The sequence below is a fragment of the Tamandua tetradactyla genome, chromosome 1 (genome assembly GCF_023851605.1).
Source record: "Tamandua tetradactyla isolate mTamTet1 chromosome 1, mTamTet1.pri, whole genome shotgun sequence".
NCBI classification, from domain to species: domain Eukaryota; kingdom Metazoa; phylum Chordata; class Mammalia; order Pilosa; family Myrmecophagidae; genus Tamandua; species Tamandua tetradactyla.
Window position 1 is genome coordinate 207,551,901 of NC_135327.1, and position 18,434 is coordinate 207,570,334.

Here is an 18,434-nt window from a genome sequence, read left to right on the forward strand (position 1 = left end):
AAAATTCAAACACTTGAACCTAACTGTATACCAAGTTGGTGGCATAACTACTCAGAAGAATGAAGTGACTCCAGCATGAAGAAAAATATAAATATAAAATCAAACAAGCTAATAAAAATTTGTGTAATTTTAAATTTGAATTGGAAATACAATTGTTTTTCAACTTAACTACAGATTTTACTTGGGTTTCACCAGTTTTTCCACAAAAATCTTTTTTCTACTCCAGGATCCAATCCAGGATGCTATGTTGCACTTAGCTGCTATTTCTCTTTGCCTCCTCCAAACTCTGTTAGCTTCTCAGAATTTCCTTATTTTTCATGAAGGAAATTTGACACTAACGAGGACTACAGGGCAATTACTCTGTAAAACGTCCCTTAATTTGAGATGAACCTGGGATATGATATTATGAAAACTAAGGAAGTTCTTAATCAATTTTACTGTAGACATCATGGTATATCATAGGAGCCATACAAGGAAGGGAGGGGCTCCCAATGGATGGAGATGGGACAAATTGAGGATCTAAAGGAATGAATGGAACAGAATAACATACAAGTATATAAAAATTCATGGTAAAGAAAAAAGTTAAAACCTAAGCAGTCCCCTTGGAGGCTGCTATAATGGCAATTCATTCTGAAAATTACTAAAGAGAAACAACTAAGGATCCAATCTGTCTTTCCGAAATGAAATGTAATTCCAGCATAATCAAACAGCTGATCAGGGAAAGTTCTTCTTGACAGAAGATGCACAATTAATAAATGGTGAGTAAATGGCAAAATTATAAAACCAAAACATTGCAGCATCTAATGAAATAATTAAAACGGTAATGATCATCAATTGCTACTAAAATTAAGAGGTGATGGGAAAATTTAGAATGGTTGTATGAGATGGACATTAACTGAACCTACATTTCAATCTTATTAATAAAAGTAGAGTTAACTAGAAATTACATTCATCTCAATGCACCATATATGAAGTATTCTTGCAAAAAAAAAAAGAACTAGAATTTAGTAAAACCTCTAGATATAATGCCAAATTTAAAGGAAATCTGGGGCAGATAATATGTGAAATAATACCAAGACAAAGGCATCAGCTAAATCTAAAATGTGGAACATTCTATAATTCAAATGACCTCATTTCTATAGCAAACTAAAGTAATGAAAAACAGGGGTGAGATTTGTATTGGTACACAATAAAAACAACTTAACCAAAGTAATCTATATGAGACTTGTGTAGATCCCGACACAAATAAATTAAGTTTAAAATAACATTTTTGAGACAGGTAAAACTGAACACTGCCTAGATAATAAATGATATTTACAGAATGATTGGTTTTTTGCGTATAATCAAGGTGATATGTTAACATTTATTTTAAAAGGTTTACCTGTTGGGACTATAAATAATTATGGATGAAATAATGCACCTGGAGTTTGTTTTAAAATATGTCAATATGTATTTTTTTAATTTAGGGGATAAAAGAAAGCAAAAATACAAGAATAGCCAGCAACTTAATGGCAGCTGAAACTAGGTGATGTGTCCATTTGGGATCATTTACTTTTCTCTCAACATTTTTGTTTACATGAAAGTTTTTTTTAAACCCTAACCAGAAAATATTATAACACACATTTAAAAATTCATACTTATTTCTACTTACAATCTGTATTAATGAAACAACACATATATGTAAACCATTTTATGAACAATGTTCATAGCTGTAGCACAAAAAAGGAAATGAGATTAGTTGGAAAAACAGAAATTAATGCAAATTATTAGAATTATTTAAAATATTCACAAAGATTAAAGTTAAAAGAAAGCAGAATACAAAATTGTAGAGTATAATCACAACAATGTTAAGAAAAATCCACATAAACTTTGCAAATGAGTGCTGTTGTTGTTTTGGCACGGGTAGGCTCTGGGAATCATATCCGGGTCTCTGGCATGGCAGGCAAGAATTCTGCTACTGAGCTGCAAATAAATATTTAAAAACAGAACAACAACAAAGAGAAACTAAAAGTAAATGTACCAAAATGTACCAAAATGCTGAATGTATGATTCAGCATTCAGACCTAGGGACAGTTTTTTTTTTTTTTCAACTTTGTTTCCATGTTCTGCAGTTTCCATTTTTTAAAATAACTTATTATTTTTATAACATATATACTTATAATCATCTATACTTACTCCATGTTTACTAAGCAACCATCTAATTATAGAGTTCCCATGTTGTCTTTCCTACACAAAGAGCATTTACTGAGGATTTAGTCACTTAGCAGTTATGTTTTTCAATATAGATTAACTGACTACCATTCAGTTACCACAATTTCTTTTCAAACTACTTTACTCAGTCCTGTTCTCTTCTATTCACCAAGACAGTTTGACACTCAAAGCGTAATGTGGGAACCATCAGGGGTCCCATAGATCCTTTCACAAGGGGCCCACAATGTCAAAACTATTTTCATAATAATATCAGAAAATATCTGCCTTTTCTTCTTTTTTACTCTCCTTGCAAAAAAAAAATAGGAGAGTTTTGGTATAGCAGCAAAGAATATCCAAGGGTATCTGAAAAGATAATTAAAATATTCCTCACCTTTCCATCTACATATCTGTGTGATTTCTTTCAGATACTTCAACTTAAGTAATATATCACTAACAATTTGCATGTAGAAGATTTATTAAGATTTGTTAATCCAGACTTTAAGAGATTAAGAAAAAAATGTAAAACACCATCACTCTTCTGATTGAATTATAGTTTGTTTAGGGAAATATTGCTACCTTTCATAAACAATGTTACTCATGTTACATGTTTGTTTACATTAAAGAAAAATATTTTAAAAATTTGAGACTTAATTCTAATATAGTAAAGAGATATTGAAACAAACCACCTAAAAATTCTTATGGCTCTTCATTGGTGTTTAAGATTGTAAAAAGGTCTTAAGACTAAAAACTTTGCGTCCTGCTATTCTAAGACAAACTCTCACCATCTAATGCTGATAAAGAAATCGCATATTCATGGACTGGAACACATAATACTATTAAAATGATGATATTCTCCAAATTATCTACAAGTCCAATGCAATCCTATCAAAATCCAAGCTGCGGTAGGTCACAGGCATTCTCGCCGGCCATGCCGGAGACCAGGGTTTGATTCCCTGTGCCTACCCATGGAAAAAAAATTAAAACAAAAACAAATTCAAGCTGATATTTTTACAGAAATTGACAAACTGATCCTAAAATTCATATGGAACTGCAAGAGATCTAGAAAAGCTAAAACAATCTTGAAAAAGAAGAACAAAGGTGGAGAATTTACATTTCCCGATTTCAAAACTTGCTACAAAGCTATAGCAATCAAGATAGTGTGGTACCGGCATAAGGACAGACATATAGATCAATAGAAAAGAACTGAGAGTCTAGAAATACAACTTACTTTTATGGTCAACTAATTTTCAGCAAGGATGCTAAGACTATTCAGTAAGAAAAGAATAATGTTTTCAACAAATTAGTGCTGGAACAACTGGTATCTACATGCAAAAGAATGAAGCTGAAAGCCTACCTTAAATTACGTACAGAAATTAACTCAAAATGTCATGTGGGAGATCTGTGTTCAAATCTCGATACATGCACTTCCCCAAATAAACAAACAAACAAGCAAAAAACAAAAAAATCAAAAACTCAACAAATGGTGCTGCAATAATCAGATACTCACATGGAAAAATACTGAAATGTGACCCCACCATACAGCATACAAAAAAAGAAAAAGTAAAAAAAAAAACTCAAAATGGATCAGACAGAAACTAAAACTTCAGAGTTTTATAAACTAAAACTATAAAACTCCTAGAAGAAAAACTGGAAAGCTTTTAGAAGAAAACACAGCAATAAAGCTTTCATGACACCAATGCATAAACAACAAAAGAAAAATAAACTGGATTTCATTCAAATAAAACTGTTGCTCTTCAAAGGACACCAGTAAGAAAGTACAAAGGACACCAAAAACAAAATAAAGAAAACCACGCAATGGGAAAAAAATACTTAAAAATTATTTATGTGCTAAGTATCTAGTCTCCAGAAAATAAAAATATAACTTCTAGAATGATCTCCAGTAGGAATCAATTAGAAAAGTAAAAACTTTTTAAGTGTCCAATCGTACTTTTAGAAAGATAGTTAACCAGTTTTTGATACGTTCAAATTTAAGTAAATTTGTCAGAAAAAACTTTGGGACTAAAAGGAAGCACATTTTTAAACAGTGAACTTGATATGCCTCCATCTGTAAAAAAGAAAGGTACAAGAAAATAGAATATAATAGAAATTACAGTCTTTACAAGATCAGCTTCCTTACTCATTTAGCTTGTGCTGCTAGTTGGATCATGTAGTTTATCTCACAGCTGCAGACACTCCAATTTCTAATCTGCATATACATCTTGTCTTCCAGAATATTTTGTGAGCTCCTTGGGGGCAGAAATCATCCTGTCTACCTTGTCCAGCACATTACAGATTATAAACTCAAATCAATTTGTAAATTCAAATAGGGGGAACACTTAGACAGCTACTTCCCAGAAAGCTGTTATTCTAGCTTTTTTAAAAATTCAGTATCTTTATGATAATCCATCTTTTCATATAGTAAATGTGTCAAAGATACTGATGGATGAAAGAAATCACTCTAATCAGTACAGTAGTTGATGTTTAATTAAACATTTAAACAGGCATACAATACAGGAGTTTTTCTAAACCAATGTTTCTAAAAAACTTTAAAAGATTTTTTTTTTCCTTTTATACATGTAAACCTGTGCTTCTACTGAAAAAGACAAGTAGTGTGAACAGGTAATTTATCTTTTATACTTTGATTTGGTTGTCCTCCTAAGGAGGGCAATAAAATCACAAACAAGATGAGCTGCAAAAACTTATTTCTTAGCAAATTCTGATGAGAAAAGTACCTACATGAGGAATATACCAAATATAATTATACTTTTTAAATCTTCCACTACTTTTTAACTCAGAACTTATGTAGTAATTTCACTTAAAAATGAAAAGGTCCCTCCCAGCTTTAAGAACTATGATTGGTTCTATGCCATATCACCATCTGGGCAGCAGGACAATTTTTTGAAAAGATAAATTTAGCCAGGATTCTTATTAAAATACAAAACAAAAATCCTAAGAAATTTTAAATTATCTCATTAGTTCTGGGGCTAGGAGAGGAAGTGTTTTATCCATTAAAGCTCTGACAAACTCCAAATAACCAAATATTTGGTTATAAGGAAGCCTACGTAAAACATTATTTGAAACAAGTGAAACAAATATGAAGGAGATTAAAAGTCCTAACTCTAAGCTTTCCTGACCAAAATGGGGAAGAAAAAAATGAGACAAAATAAAGTTTCAGTGGCTGAGAGATTTCAAACAGAGTTGAGAGGTTATCCTGGAGGTTATTTTTATGTATTATATAGATACCGCTTTTAAGTTTATGGTGTACTGGCATGGCTGGAGGGAAGTACCAAAAGAGCTGAGGTGTGTTCCAGCAACCTTTAACATGTACGTGTGGGACTGTGAAAACCTTATGTCTGATACTCCTTTTATATGGGGTATGGACAGATGAGGTGTATATATATATATATATATATATATAAAAGGATAAACAATAAACAAGTAATAGGGGGGACAAAGGGTAAAATAAACTGGGTAGATGGAAATGCTGGTGGTCAGTGGGAGGGAGGGGTAAGGGGTATGGTATGCATGAGTTTTTTCTTTTTCTGGAGTGATGCAAAGTTCTAAAAAATGATCATGGTGATGAATACACAACTATACAAAGGTGATTGATGTACATAGGGAATCATGATCTTAAGAGTCTTTCTACTCTCAAAATAATTTTTGTTCTTAAAACGTTTCTTGGCTTTTCCAGCAGAAAAGCATCTTTTAAAGCAATACCTATCTCTTCAATGCAGTATATTTCATTTCACCTAAAATGGAAGGGATAAAATATAAGAAAGGGGATTTTTAATATAGATGTTAAATTCCATAGCTTGATGTAAAATTCCATAGCTGAACGGCTAATTTGCCCTTTAAGCCCAGACAATTTAGAAGAATGTTTTCCGACACCCCTTTTATCTGTCTAACAATCAAAATTTTTTCATCAAGAATTACCTCCTATGTAAAGAATGTCAACAGCTGACATGTTAGCAGCATGCCAGATCTCCAATATCTAATCTAGTGGAATATTCTTACCATACTGAAAAAGAGCCCAATAAATCTTTCTTATCTTTGTATCCCTTCATTTATACCACCTTCCCACTCCAAGAGTTTTTAAAATCAGTCTGTTCACCTGCTTGCTGCAAATGCAAACTTTTAGCCAAACTGCTATGCCATTCTTTATTTATGCCATCTCTTTAGTTGGCCAAACATTAAGCCTGCTGATAACAAGCAAAATGAATATATAGCCTAGACTTAAAAACCAAAAACAAATTACTGCTGGCATTTCATATGTAATATCACCTTTTAGAGAAAGAGCAAAACTGCTTGATTCAGTATTTATCATTTATGCTTAACTTAGAGAATGACATGTTAGTTCTTTTATGATCTTTTTTTAACTACTCACAGCTTTAATTCCATCCTGAATACACGATTATCTTCTTGAAGAAATTTTCACTTTCTCTCATTTCTATATGAAAACAAAAATGTTTATACCAAGGAAAAATCACAATCCATGCCACAATACAGAAAGTCCTTCAAAAACCCCAGAAGTTCTCTTGAGAAATAAACTCTAGATACAGAGTATATTGCTTCAACTCTTCTGAAGGGAAAAGGTTTCTATTCACCTCATCATTCTTCAAGAACTACAAATCTTACTGAATTTTCTGATTCATAGTTAAAACATTAGGTGCTTCACTAAAAGTGCATAATACTTAAAGAGTAAGATGGGGGTAGAAGTGAACAAACTTGATCTCAACATTTTAAAGAATGACAGAACGTCTGAACTGGAAAACAGCTTAAAACTGGCTTAATCCCATACTTCTCAAACTGGGATGTGCTTATCTCTAGAAGAAGGGAGCCAAAGAACTACCGTGCAAGGTTCCTGACTTGATAAAATTACAACTTTTCCATGGAGAAGAAATGCATTCAAATTTCTAAAACACAAATTGTTTGAAGACTAGAACTACATATAAATTCATTTAAGTAAGAAACAAAATACCTGCCACTGACAGGACATGTTCACTTCTTGTTCCTATGTGATAGGATAAAGAACAGATCTGAGAAACTTATGTTCTTAAAATTAATCCATTCCTGTGGATGTGAACCCATTGTAAGTAGGATCTTTTGGTGAGTAGGTCTGAACTTAAGATTTATGACCCACCTCATTCAAGCTGGGTCTTAATTCTCTTACTGGAGTCCTTTATAAAACAATGAAATTCAGACAGAGAAAGCCAAAGAAGCTAAGAAAGTCAAAGAAAGAGAGAGGAAGCCTCTGAAGCAGAAACTAGGGCAAGGAAGCCTAAAGGTAGGGAGAGATCAGCAGACACTGCCATGTGTCTTGCTATCTGACAGGAGTCCAAGATCACCAGCAGCCTGTCTTCAGAAAAAAGGTACTGTTTTGTTAATGCTTTGATTTTGGATATTTTCATGGCCTCAGAACTGTAAGTTTGCAAACTAATAAATTCCCACTGGTATATTGCATTGTGGCAGCCTAGCAGACTAAAATATCCTATAAAAGACCAATTTCTTTAAGTTCTACCAACATGTTGTTTTCAAGCATGTTAAATTAAAGGACCTTTGCTTTGGGGAAAAGATACTCCTGAACTATATTAACCAGCCAATAAATTAAAACAAAGAATATCTTGAATGTGTAATGTTTCTCCAAATGAAGGATAATGAAATTCAATAGATCATGAAGAAATTTCAAAGGGTCTATCTATAGAGCTAAAAAGCAATAGTTTGCTTTTTGATGATAACAAAACAGATGGTAGTTATAAATATGACAACCTATCTTTCTCAAGGCCTTATCAGCCCCACAGGTACTCCCTAAAGTCCTGTTATCTAAACATGCATATCATTTTCCTTAAAAAATGAAAGCCATTTAATGGCTTAAGTGGTGATAAAATATGATTTATTTCAAGTTCTACTTAATATACACTGAAATATTCACAATCCTGTTATAGTTCTCAAAAATCAGACCTCACAAGACAAGGTTGCAAAATATAGAATGACAAATTTAAGAAAAATTTTTCTCAGTTTCTAGAAAGAAGCTCCTCTAGGGGTAGTTATTAAGGACTGGAGAAAAAACAAATTTTATTAATTGAAGCACTGGTTCTATCTAACATTAGTCCCTTTGCTTATAATTTGAATCCCATTCCCTCCTACCGGCTCAACTATGTTTTTTCTTTCTCTATCTTCAATTTCTTACACCCTGGTTCCTTCCTACTGCTGTTCAAATTCGCCCAAGTTTATTATATCTTAAAAGAAAGAAAGCGAAAGGGAGGAAGAGTGGGAAGGGTTCAAGAGGGGGGGAGGTGAGAGAAGTAGGGAGGGAAAACAAAACTAAAAGGGGTTGGAGGAAGGGACTACCCTAGACACTATGCCCTTGCTTCCTTTACAAATTACAGCTTCTCTAAAGAGTTGTTTCTACCTCACTGCACTTCTTTAGAGTTATGCTTTTCTGCTCACTCTCTCAGCTTTCTGATGGCTTCAGTCAACATCCATATGCCGAATCTCAGTGGAGTTATCTAAACTAAAGTTTCCTTAACATTTTATGGTCTAGACTCCTCAAAACAATTGTTCGAAAAAGCCATTCCTATCTTCCACTCTCCATTTAAAGCAAACAAACAAAAACTAACAGATCCCTCCCTATTTCAAGGAAAAGTCATTATGTACCCAGAGCCCATGCTAGAATCCTGGAAATAATTAACCTCTGCCCCTCAAATAAGCTTACATCTCTTCTTTCCTATTCTCACTCAATTGTTCATCTCTGAACTGAATTACTATCCCAATGTCTTAATCTCCCTTTTCCCAGCCTTCCCTCAACCCCACCAACTCCTTATCAGAACAATCTTCCTACAATATGAAAACTGTCTCATCACTCCTCATCTTCAAATGTTTTGATGGCCTGCACTCAGAATAAAGTGAACATAAACATGGCTAGCTTAGATGTTACTTCCCATCCTCCCCAGTCTGGGTCAAGTTTCTTACATGCTCTCACAAACCCCTTATATCCAATCATATAGTATATTGCATTATAATGGCCGTGCCCCCTCAAATTGTAATCACTGGGAAAGCAGGAATATTTCTACCTTGCTTACGGTTACATTCTACATACATACGTAATGTAGTAGTAGAATCTCAGTAAATCATGTATTTAACAATTTCTTCTTTTGTAGTAATATATAGGTGTAAGAAATTCCTAGCACTTAAAATATAAAGCCCAGAAAATGAGAAAGAGTCCAAGTAAAAGTCCCTGCTGCTATATATTCCAAATGACGTGTAAATGTAGGGAAAGATAATATTTATACCATAGGGCAAAACTGCAACGAGTTCATTTTCATTTTAGACATTCTCTAGATTTTGAGTATATAGAAACATACATAAGCATATTAAGTACACTTGAGATCTAAACATAAAGAAGAAATACAAAGTGATGCTGATATTAGAAAATTAAATTTAATTATGAAAATAACAATAGAGAATCAATGAGGGAATTCCTAATGGCAAGCATACCTTAAAACAATTATGTGCATTGGGGGAGAGGCAGACTCTCAAAAATCTGCTGAAAGCTATCAATCCTTTCACTGGAAAAACAAATATACTAAAAATATTAAGTATAAATTCAGAAGTTCAAAGTTTCCCCAAAGTCCACCTATGATTAAAATGACTGAGGAGGAAACATAATATACTAGTTAAGAACATGGATCTGGAGTCAGAGCCCCTGAGTTTGTATCCTGACCACCACTTATCCAATGATGATACTAGGCACAGCAATGTATACCTAATTTTCTTCATCTAACAGGACTGTTGTAAAGAGTCATTAGTACATGTACTTCATGGAACAGAGGACATGCTTAAAAAATGTCAGTCGTTACTATTACTGGAAAGCCAAAAGCCAGACCTGGGAAAGCAATGCAATTTCAAACTGTACTCAGAAGGCCACTTATACCAAGCATAGAATTATTCTACAAGTTTTAAATATTAGGTATTACAACTGAAAACACTTTCAAGTTTTCCAAGATGACAGTGCAAAAATATAAAAATATAATAAATACCCCCTAAGTTTAAAAAGTGATACTACTTTTAAAAAAGTTTCAAAATTATGAATTTGAAAATGTTTACTATTTGTATAACCTTTCAGTTTAATAACACAGAGGATATCTATCCCAAACACGCTATATCTCCATTTTATAAATAAAATGGATTACAACTCATAGGCCATAGAGTTTTCTTTATTCTCATTTAATAGACAATATGCATAACATCACAATAAAAGTTTGAAGTAAACAATGAGACTCTGAATCAGCCATTTTGAAATTCTAATCAGTTCCAATACTAAGTTACTGAATTATTGCTCAGCAAGATAAATTTAATTTCTTTCAATCTTGTGGTGTGGATTACCTTTGACCTCAAAGATGATCACCATGAAATTACTATTAAAACTTTCTGGTTAAAACCTGTATTTTTGATGTTTAATTATGATGTGCTACTTAAGCTACCAAACATATCATGTGGATGCAAGCAATCTGGCCAAATACCTACACTTTTTGAGTTAGGTATATGCAATGGGCTTGGAAGCAAGAAATTAGAAAGATTCCGTTTTCTGTGTTTTCTTTATTGTGGATATAAGGCAAAACTGTCTCCAGGCCTCAGTTTACCAAACAATAACACTGAGTTCTTTCTTACATCTTACAGGTGTTCTGAAGAATAAATGGAAAAAAAAAGGAAGGGCTTTGAGTCCTCTCAATTATAAGCCAAATACATTGTTGAGGGTGGGAACTATTGCAATTTGCATTAATTTCTCACAATTTGTAGGAAAGCTGTATGTTGTTAAAATCCGAAATCATTAAGTACACAGCAGGAAGCAAGCAAAAACAGTTGCTTGAGGATGGTAAACTAAAGGCCAAGAGAAGTGGCTATAGTGCTCACAGCATGTCACTTTCTCTTTAGCTGGAGGTCCTCTTTACAAAAAAGTGATGGATATGAACAAAGATGCTGACATTTCCAAAGCTTAAACATGGACCTCTTGTGTGGGCAGAATGGATATTAAAATTAACAATAGTCTGAATGCTTAAAGAAGAAAACTATTTAATTTGTACAAATTTTCTCAGACTATCAAAGATGAAAATGTAAACTGCAGTCTAACTGTAAGATACAGACTGGAGTATATTAATTAGAAGATGTTAGCACTTACCTATCTGTATTAAAGTTAACAGATTAATTTCATCTCCATGGGCTTCAGATTTTGAATCCTTAGAGCTCTAAAATTCTAAGACTGTCAAGAACTAGTTATCAAATTTCTCTAATGATAAAATATGCAGATCAAAACTCAAAGTCTCAGAAAATGGCTGTCCTACTTCAAAGTGCTATTTCATGCACACCTAACATTATATGAATAAACAAAAAGAATTAAAGACTTCCCTCTCAGTCATAATACCAAACAGGTAACAATGCCATTCTCAACCTACACAGGATCTCAAAGACCATAAGATCTCTCCCAGCCACTGCTCCCCTAACCCCCTACTTTGGCAACCCAGGCCTTCTTTAAATTCATTTTTCCAAAACTTTGTTCCTTCCTATGTCACAATTTTTGCACGTCATTCTCTCTGCTTAAAAGGCGATTTGCTCACCCCAGTCCAACCCTTCACGTACTTAATTACAGTTCAACCCTTCAAATCTTAGCTCAATGATCGCTTCCTTAGGTGAACTTCCCTGAACCCTCAAGGTCTACATCAAGTCCCTTTGTTTATGATCTCTTAGCACACTGTATTTTTTATGTGATTATTTTATTGTTTATCTCCCTTAATAGACAGCAAGGATTTAATCATAAGTTATTCAGTGTATACTATGTGCCAGGGACAACTCTAATGTGTGGGTTCAACAAAATAGATGAAAATACCTAACCTCACAGTTTCCTTTCAAATAGGAGAAGACAGATCATACATGAGGTAAATTATACCACATGTCATGATGTACTAACTGCTATGTAGAGAAATAATGCACGGAAGGGCAATAAGGGTTGCTATAATAAATGCTATTATTGTAACATATTTACACAAGGAAGTATGGAACTAACATTAAGAAGTTTTAGGTATGGAAGCTTCAAGAATCCAAATGCCAGTCTGCATTACTTTAAATAAAACAATTCATTTTCCAAATTCCTTCTAGATTGCCTTAGAAAAAGTTCTGGTATCTTCTTCATCTTTGTATTCATAGTTTCCAATTGGTTAAAAATATCTGCTAAAAGAATTAACTGTTTTCTTCCTTCTCAGTAGATTTAAAGTAGCTTGATTCTCAACAGCAAATTTAAAAAAAACAACAACACTGAAGTTTAAAAAGGACATTTTTAATATTTTGGTAGGTCCGGTTTTGGTAAAAGTAATTTAAGTTTAAAGCAAAAATTAAAGACAAGAGATTTCTATGGTTATCAAAAGGAAGAAGGTTTTTAAAGATGGAGAAATAGTAATTTAGCTCACTTAGTCAAATTACTCCACCTAAAACACTATAAATATTAGAAGTAGCCATGAAAATAAATATCAAGTCAAAATTTTGCAAATATAATTTTTGTGTACAAGAAACTCTATAAAAACTTCCTAATGTACCCTTTCAGAGTTAAGATTTTCATGTTTATAGAAGCATGCAAATATACAACCTGCAAAGAATGAAATGGGAGACAGCTTTAGCCATGCTTTTATTATCCCTATAAACAGATAGAGTACCATGCCCTGAGCTGTGCAAAGTAGTTACAACTATAAAAACAAGATTTTGCCCAAAAGGAACTTTCATTAATTTCAATAGCACAGTTAAGTGTAAATAAGACAAAAGGCCTCAACCCAACCTTAGAAATTAAAGCAAAGACTTTTTCTAAAACACAGTCTTAAGGAATAGGTTATAAAACAGTAAAAAACAATATATTGGGGGGGGGGGGTCATTTCAGGCAAAAAAACTACCAAGAGCAAAGACAACAAACAAAAGAGTAAGTAATACCATCATGTTTGGGGGATGATGGGGAAGGGGGAGACTAAGAAAAGTGGTCAGTTCAACATTATGAAACCTGGAAAGGTGGGACAGGACATACGGGAAAGGTGGAACATGTCATGGTCATGGAGGCTACAAGGCATGCTATATTTCAGAGCCTGCCTTTTCCTAGTTTGGCAGGGGACAGCCACTGGTGAGCTATTTAAAAGGGCATAACTATTATGATACGCCTTTCAAGCAAATACTTGGGCTGTAGTGTGACTAAAACGGTATGAGAACAATTTATTTTTTTAACTTTTTATTTTGAAATTTTAAAAAGCTGCAAAAATGTTGATATAAACCCCAAACATCGAACTCTAATATATATCCCCCACTGATACCCAAATCCACTAACTTTTAATGTTCTGCCACATTTGCGATACCATTTTATATATCCATCTATATAACTTTATATTTATCTACTTCCTAAATATTTGACAGTAGGTTGTATACATCATTCTCCTTGAACAATTCATACTTCCATATACATTACGCAAGAACTAGGGTATTCATTCATGCAACCACCTTAAGTACAGCCAAAGTAGAAATTTAACACTGATATATAGCTAACAGTCTATACCCCAAGTTTTTCCTATGTCCCAATGACATCCTTTATGCAATTTCTCCTCCATTATTAGATCCAGTCTGGGATCATGTATTGTCTTTAGTTGCATCTTTAATCTCTTTTAAATTGTGGAAATACTATATATATGTATATGTACACACACATATACACATACATTAAAAACATGATTTTCTCATCTCAACTACTCCCAAACATACAATTCAGTGGGATTAATCACACAATGCTGTGCTACCCTCACCACCATCCATGGTGACCTTTCCCATCACTCGAAAGAGAAAGCCTGCACCATTATGTATTAACTTTCTCCTCTCATTCCTCCCCAGAATCCAGCAAACTGTAGTCAACTTTCTGTCTCTATGAACAGAAAGTGATTTATTATTAAGCAAATAAACACCAACCTAATTTCATCAGTTTTTAAGTCAAAATTTTTGCACATCAAATTTCATAAAGAACATTTTCTGTGAGATTAAATCTCATCTCAATGGTTATCACACACATACATCCAAATTAAACAGCATGCTTTCAGATTTGAGCTAAATATCAAATACTTTCAATATTACACAATGCATTTGTGGGCCAGGTCTCACTGGGAGGGCAGCAGAGTTGATGAAGAAGAACTAACAATACAAAGATGTGAAATTGGTTGCATCAATCTACTGCAAATCCTTCATGATTAAAATAGGAGCCATGACAGCTTCACCGAAAAAAAAAAAAAAAGTGAATAGACAAAGACACGGATGCAAAGGAAAAAAGATGTTGGGGATGGCAAGGGATAGGGAAGGAAACATAAGCTAATAGTTTTCTCTGTTCCTACAGAAGACATTTACACATGGGAGACGTAAAGTATTAGGTTAGGAAAGCAAAAAACAAAAACATTTCCACTATTCAACTCACTTTATAATCCCGTATCCTAGTAAAGAAATCCATTTTCTAGTCAAGAGAAGTAGAAATCTCCAAAGATATCACAAGTTAAGGGCCAAAAGTTTAAACTTAACTAAACTAAAATTTGGTCTGGTGAGTTTAACCCCCTCAGAAGGCAATCCCTCCAAGTACTGTGTAGTGTAAAATTAGCTGTTACAGAAAAAGGAGAGATAACAATAATAAAGTTTTACAAAAAAAAAACAAAACATAAGCAACCACTGAGCAGTGCCAAGTTTTAACAATATTTTCCGTATTTACTCATTCCCAGCAGAAAAAGATTGCTTCAAAGGTTTTAAATCTGAGATGCTCTTACACTGATCAATCTAAAAGGAATCCTTAAACTTGAGAGAAAACTGGAAGAATACAAGCATGCATTATGAAAGCATAGTTAAAATTCGTGCCTTTAATAGTAGGGCAATACAAATGGAATTTAAGATAACATATCTCTAGAACTTCTTTTACAATCTCAAAGGATCATCATAAAGGTAACAGCACAGTAGTAAAAACTGAAAGACCTAGATTATACTCCTAAATATCACTTTTATAAAAGTATGAAATCTAACATGACACTTTGAAAGAGAGAAAAGAATGTCAGCCATTTCTTGACCGGCAACATGTACCACTTATAGATACATGTTGCCACTACAAAAACTAATATTGTTGCAAATCTATGTAAATTAGGTGGAGCTACTTGAAGGCACATTCGTTCTCATTACCATTACCAATCTGATACCTCAACTTGCAATAAAAAACTAATATTGTTGCAAATCTATGTAAATTAGGTGGAGCTACTTGAAGGCACATTCGCTCTAATTACCATTACCAATCTGATACCTCAACTTGCACTTAACTACTTTAGAATTATATTCATGATATACAAAAACATTGTTTCATAAAAACAAGTGACTAGATAAAAATATTTCTGTTCCTGAACAGTTTAAATATATATTTCTCAAAACGTGCTTGAGTAGATACTAAGTTCAACAGATTCTCCAAATCTCAATTTTTAAAGCGCGATCCCAGGAACACTACATATAATCAAATTTCTCCCTGAATTTGCTGCCATTGAATTTCAGAACATGTCAAAATGAATACCTGGAAACTTTTATATCGATATCATCATCTATTTTCTCTCTGGCTATATTCAAATACAGTGTAAACCGTTTCTCCAAATATACATTATATCTTCAGAATCTGTTTTTTCTCCCTAGATACATGTGATTAAACAGAAATTTATCTCTGATATTAAATTAAAATCAACAGCCACAATATGGAAAATTTTACATTGTGTATGTTACCACAATCAACATTTAAAAGAACCCTCGAGAACTATACAATAAACTATGGACTTTTGTTAATAGGATTAAAGTAATATTGGTTCATCAACTGTAACAAACAATTGTAAATACACTAATGCAAAATGCTAATGACAGGGAAAACTGTTTATGGGGAATATATAGGAACTCTGTATTTTCTGCATTTTTCCATAAACTGCTACAACGGCTTGAAAAAGGGGGGAGGGGGAAAGAAAATGACAGCCACACATATTAAAGATGACATTTTTATTAAAAAAAATAACAAAAGCGGCAAAACAGTCAATACCTGTTTCTGTTCCAAAAGGCTGATAGTAGTTAGTAGTAATTATAGCAGTCTCCCACCCCATCCCAGTTTTTTTTTTCTTACAGATAAGGAAACTGAAACACCAAGAGAGTAAATAATTTCTAGCAAATAAGACATGCCATTCTTTCACATAAGTCAACTCATGTTAACTTTTCAAAATACAGGATAAAATTTATTTCTAACCAAACACAAGTTTCAAAGTAGAGTATACAAATCAAAATTACAGTTGAATGATAAACTTTGTAATCTAATGCCTTTTAGAAACTACTTCACTTTACCATCTCAAACCTTGTTTAAGCTACTTGTTATAATAGCTTGATAACAAAACTTTCAGTATACTAAATGCAGAGAAAAATGGAAAAGCCACAACTGCTTCAACTTCTGTAAATTACTGCAACTGTAAATCAGAGGGAGTCAGGCAAGTTGGAAAGTATGAAAATTGCACATGGCACATATATCTGACCACCAAAGAAAAAAGTGAACACTCTGGTCCACCTTGTGGTCTTTGCAAACCACACCACCGCCTATTTCAAGTGCACTGTAAATATTTAACACAACTGAAAATAAGAGACCAGTACAATATTCTCAGTTCAACCAAAGCTACGTGTACCAGAAGCGAAAACTTTCAAAAAAAAATTCATCTTCAAGTTGACATTATCTCTATTAGAAAAATATAGCGTTTACACCTAATTTCACCGCTCATTTAAGGGAAATAATTTGTTCTTTCAGTTATCTAAAACTTCAAACTTTCACTTTATGATTAAGACACATTACAGTGCAACAGGAGAGTGGCAACCCTCAAATGGATGCCAGGTAAGAGTTACTCTACAATGTTTTCAAGTTTTATCTCATTCAAAAATTAACACGGATTTACATAAAAATGAAGGTAAAAGCAAGAACACTTTCACAAAACAAAACACTGCAATACAAAACTACACTGAGTGTGAAAAACTCTTAAATTTAAGTTCTGACTTTACACAAAGGAGAACCGGATGGTAGATTACAGATCTGTTTGTTTCTTTTGAGACAGTGTATCCTAGTCTGTTAAAAAAACAACAGGATTTTTAGACAATTTTTTCTCTATTCCTTCTGAATTTGCTATTGCTCAAGTTTAGCATAAGAATAAAGAGTATTTAAACAAACACGAGAGCAACAGGGATCAAACTTCCTGGTTCTAAAGGAATCAGATGCCCTAATGACCCCATCCTCCTCCATCCAGTTAAAGGTGCCATCAACTGGATGGCCCAGCCTGCTGTCCAAAAGATAAAGCGGCACTTGAAATAATTATACTCAACGTGTAACTTCGCTTAGTCTAGAAAAGCCTCAAATGAAGACGAGGGGCGGGAGAAAGCAGAACATTAACTTTGGTTTTTTGAAGGAAGGGGCGGGAGAGAACCTGGGGTGGGGATGGGGGGAGGAGGCGAGGCCACCAGTCTCCGCAGTGCAGGTCCCGGAGAAGCTGACACAGCGTGGTGTCCAGCTGCCGCCGCACCCCCTCCAAGGGTAGGTCCAGGAAAAGAGGCAGAAATCCATAAAGGACTCAGATTCTCGTCCCTGTGATCCAGCATAAGCCCGAGCTCTTCGTGAACACCCGGGGGCACTATTCCATCCTACAAGCGCCGCACGAAAAGGACCTGGGCAGTAGGAGGGGGAACTCGCACAGATCAAGCAGATGCACCCCTTGGTGGGCGCCAATTCCCACCTCTGCCCTCTTGAGGATACAGAAAGATTTAGAGACTTAATTGAGTAGGAAAAGGCCGGGGCCTGAAAAACCTCTGCATTAAGCTGCGCTCTACCGCCCTGCGCCTCCACCTCCTAGACTTAGGGCGGAGGGGGGCTGGTAACCAAGGGAAATCGGCGGCACTGCCAGGGAGCCGACCTAGCCAGGGCCAGGAGAGTTGCCTCCGGCGGGAAGATGGCGGCTCCGGTGACAGGCGAGAGACGGGCGGCGGGTCCGAGCCCGGCGGGGGGGAGGGGAAGGGAGGAGTCCCCGCCCAACTCTCGGTTTCTCCCCTCCCCCACTCCAGGCACGGCTCTAGGGGCGGCGGAGGGAGGGGTTCAAAGAAGTGCGAGATGTGAGGAGTTAAGTCTATGTGGAAGAGTTGCCCCAGACCTTGCC

At 34.5% G+C, this 18,434-nt stretch overlaps 1 protein-coding gene across 8 annotated transcripts in view; it reads right to left on the bottom strand.

The window, feature by feature from the left end:
• Positions 1-18,434, bottom strand: part of LARP4B (La ribonucleoprotein 4B) — a 115,274-nt gene that overhangs the window by 96,470 nt on the left and 370 nt on the right. For 5 of the 8 annotated variants that reach the window (XM_077151719.1, XM_077151704.1, XM_077151706.1 and 2 more), the window contains exon 1: positions 6,575-18,414. The exons of 2 other annotated variants lie outside the window; for them this stretch is intronic. The gene's annotated coding sequence lies outside the window, so the exon portion shown is untranslated. Of the gene's footprint in view, positions 1-6,574; positions 18,415-18,434 lie in introns of those variants that run through there. One more of the 8 variants, XM_077151725.1, reaches the window with a different exon arrangement.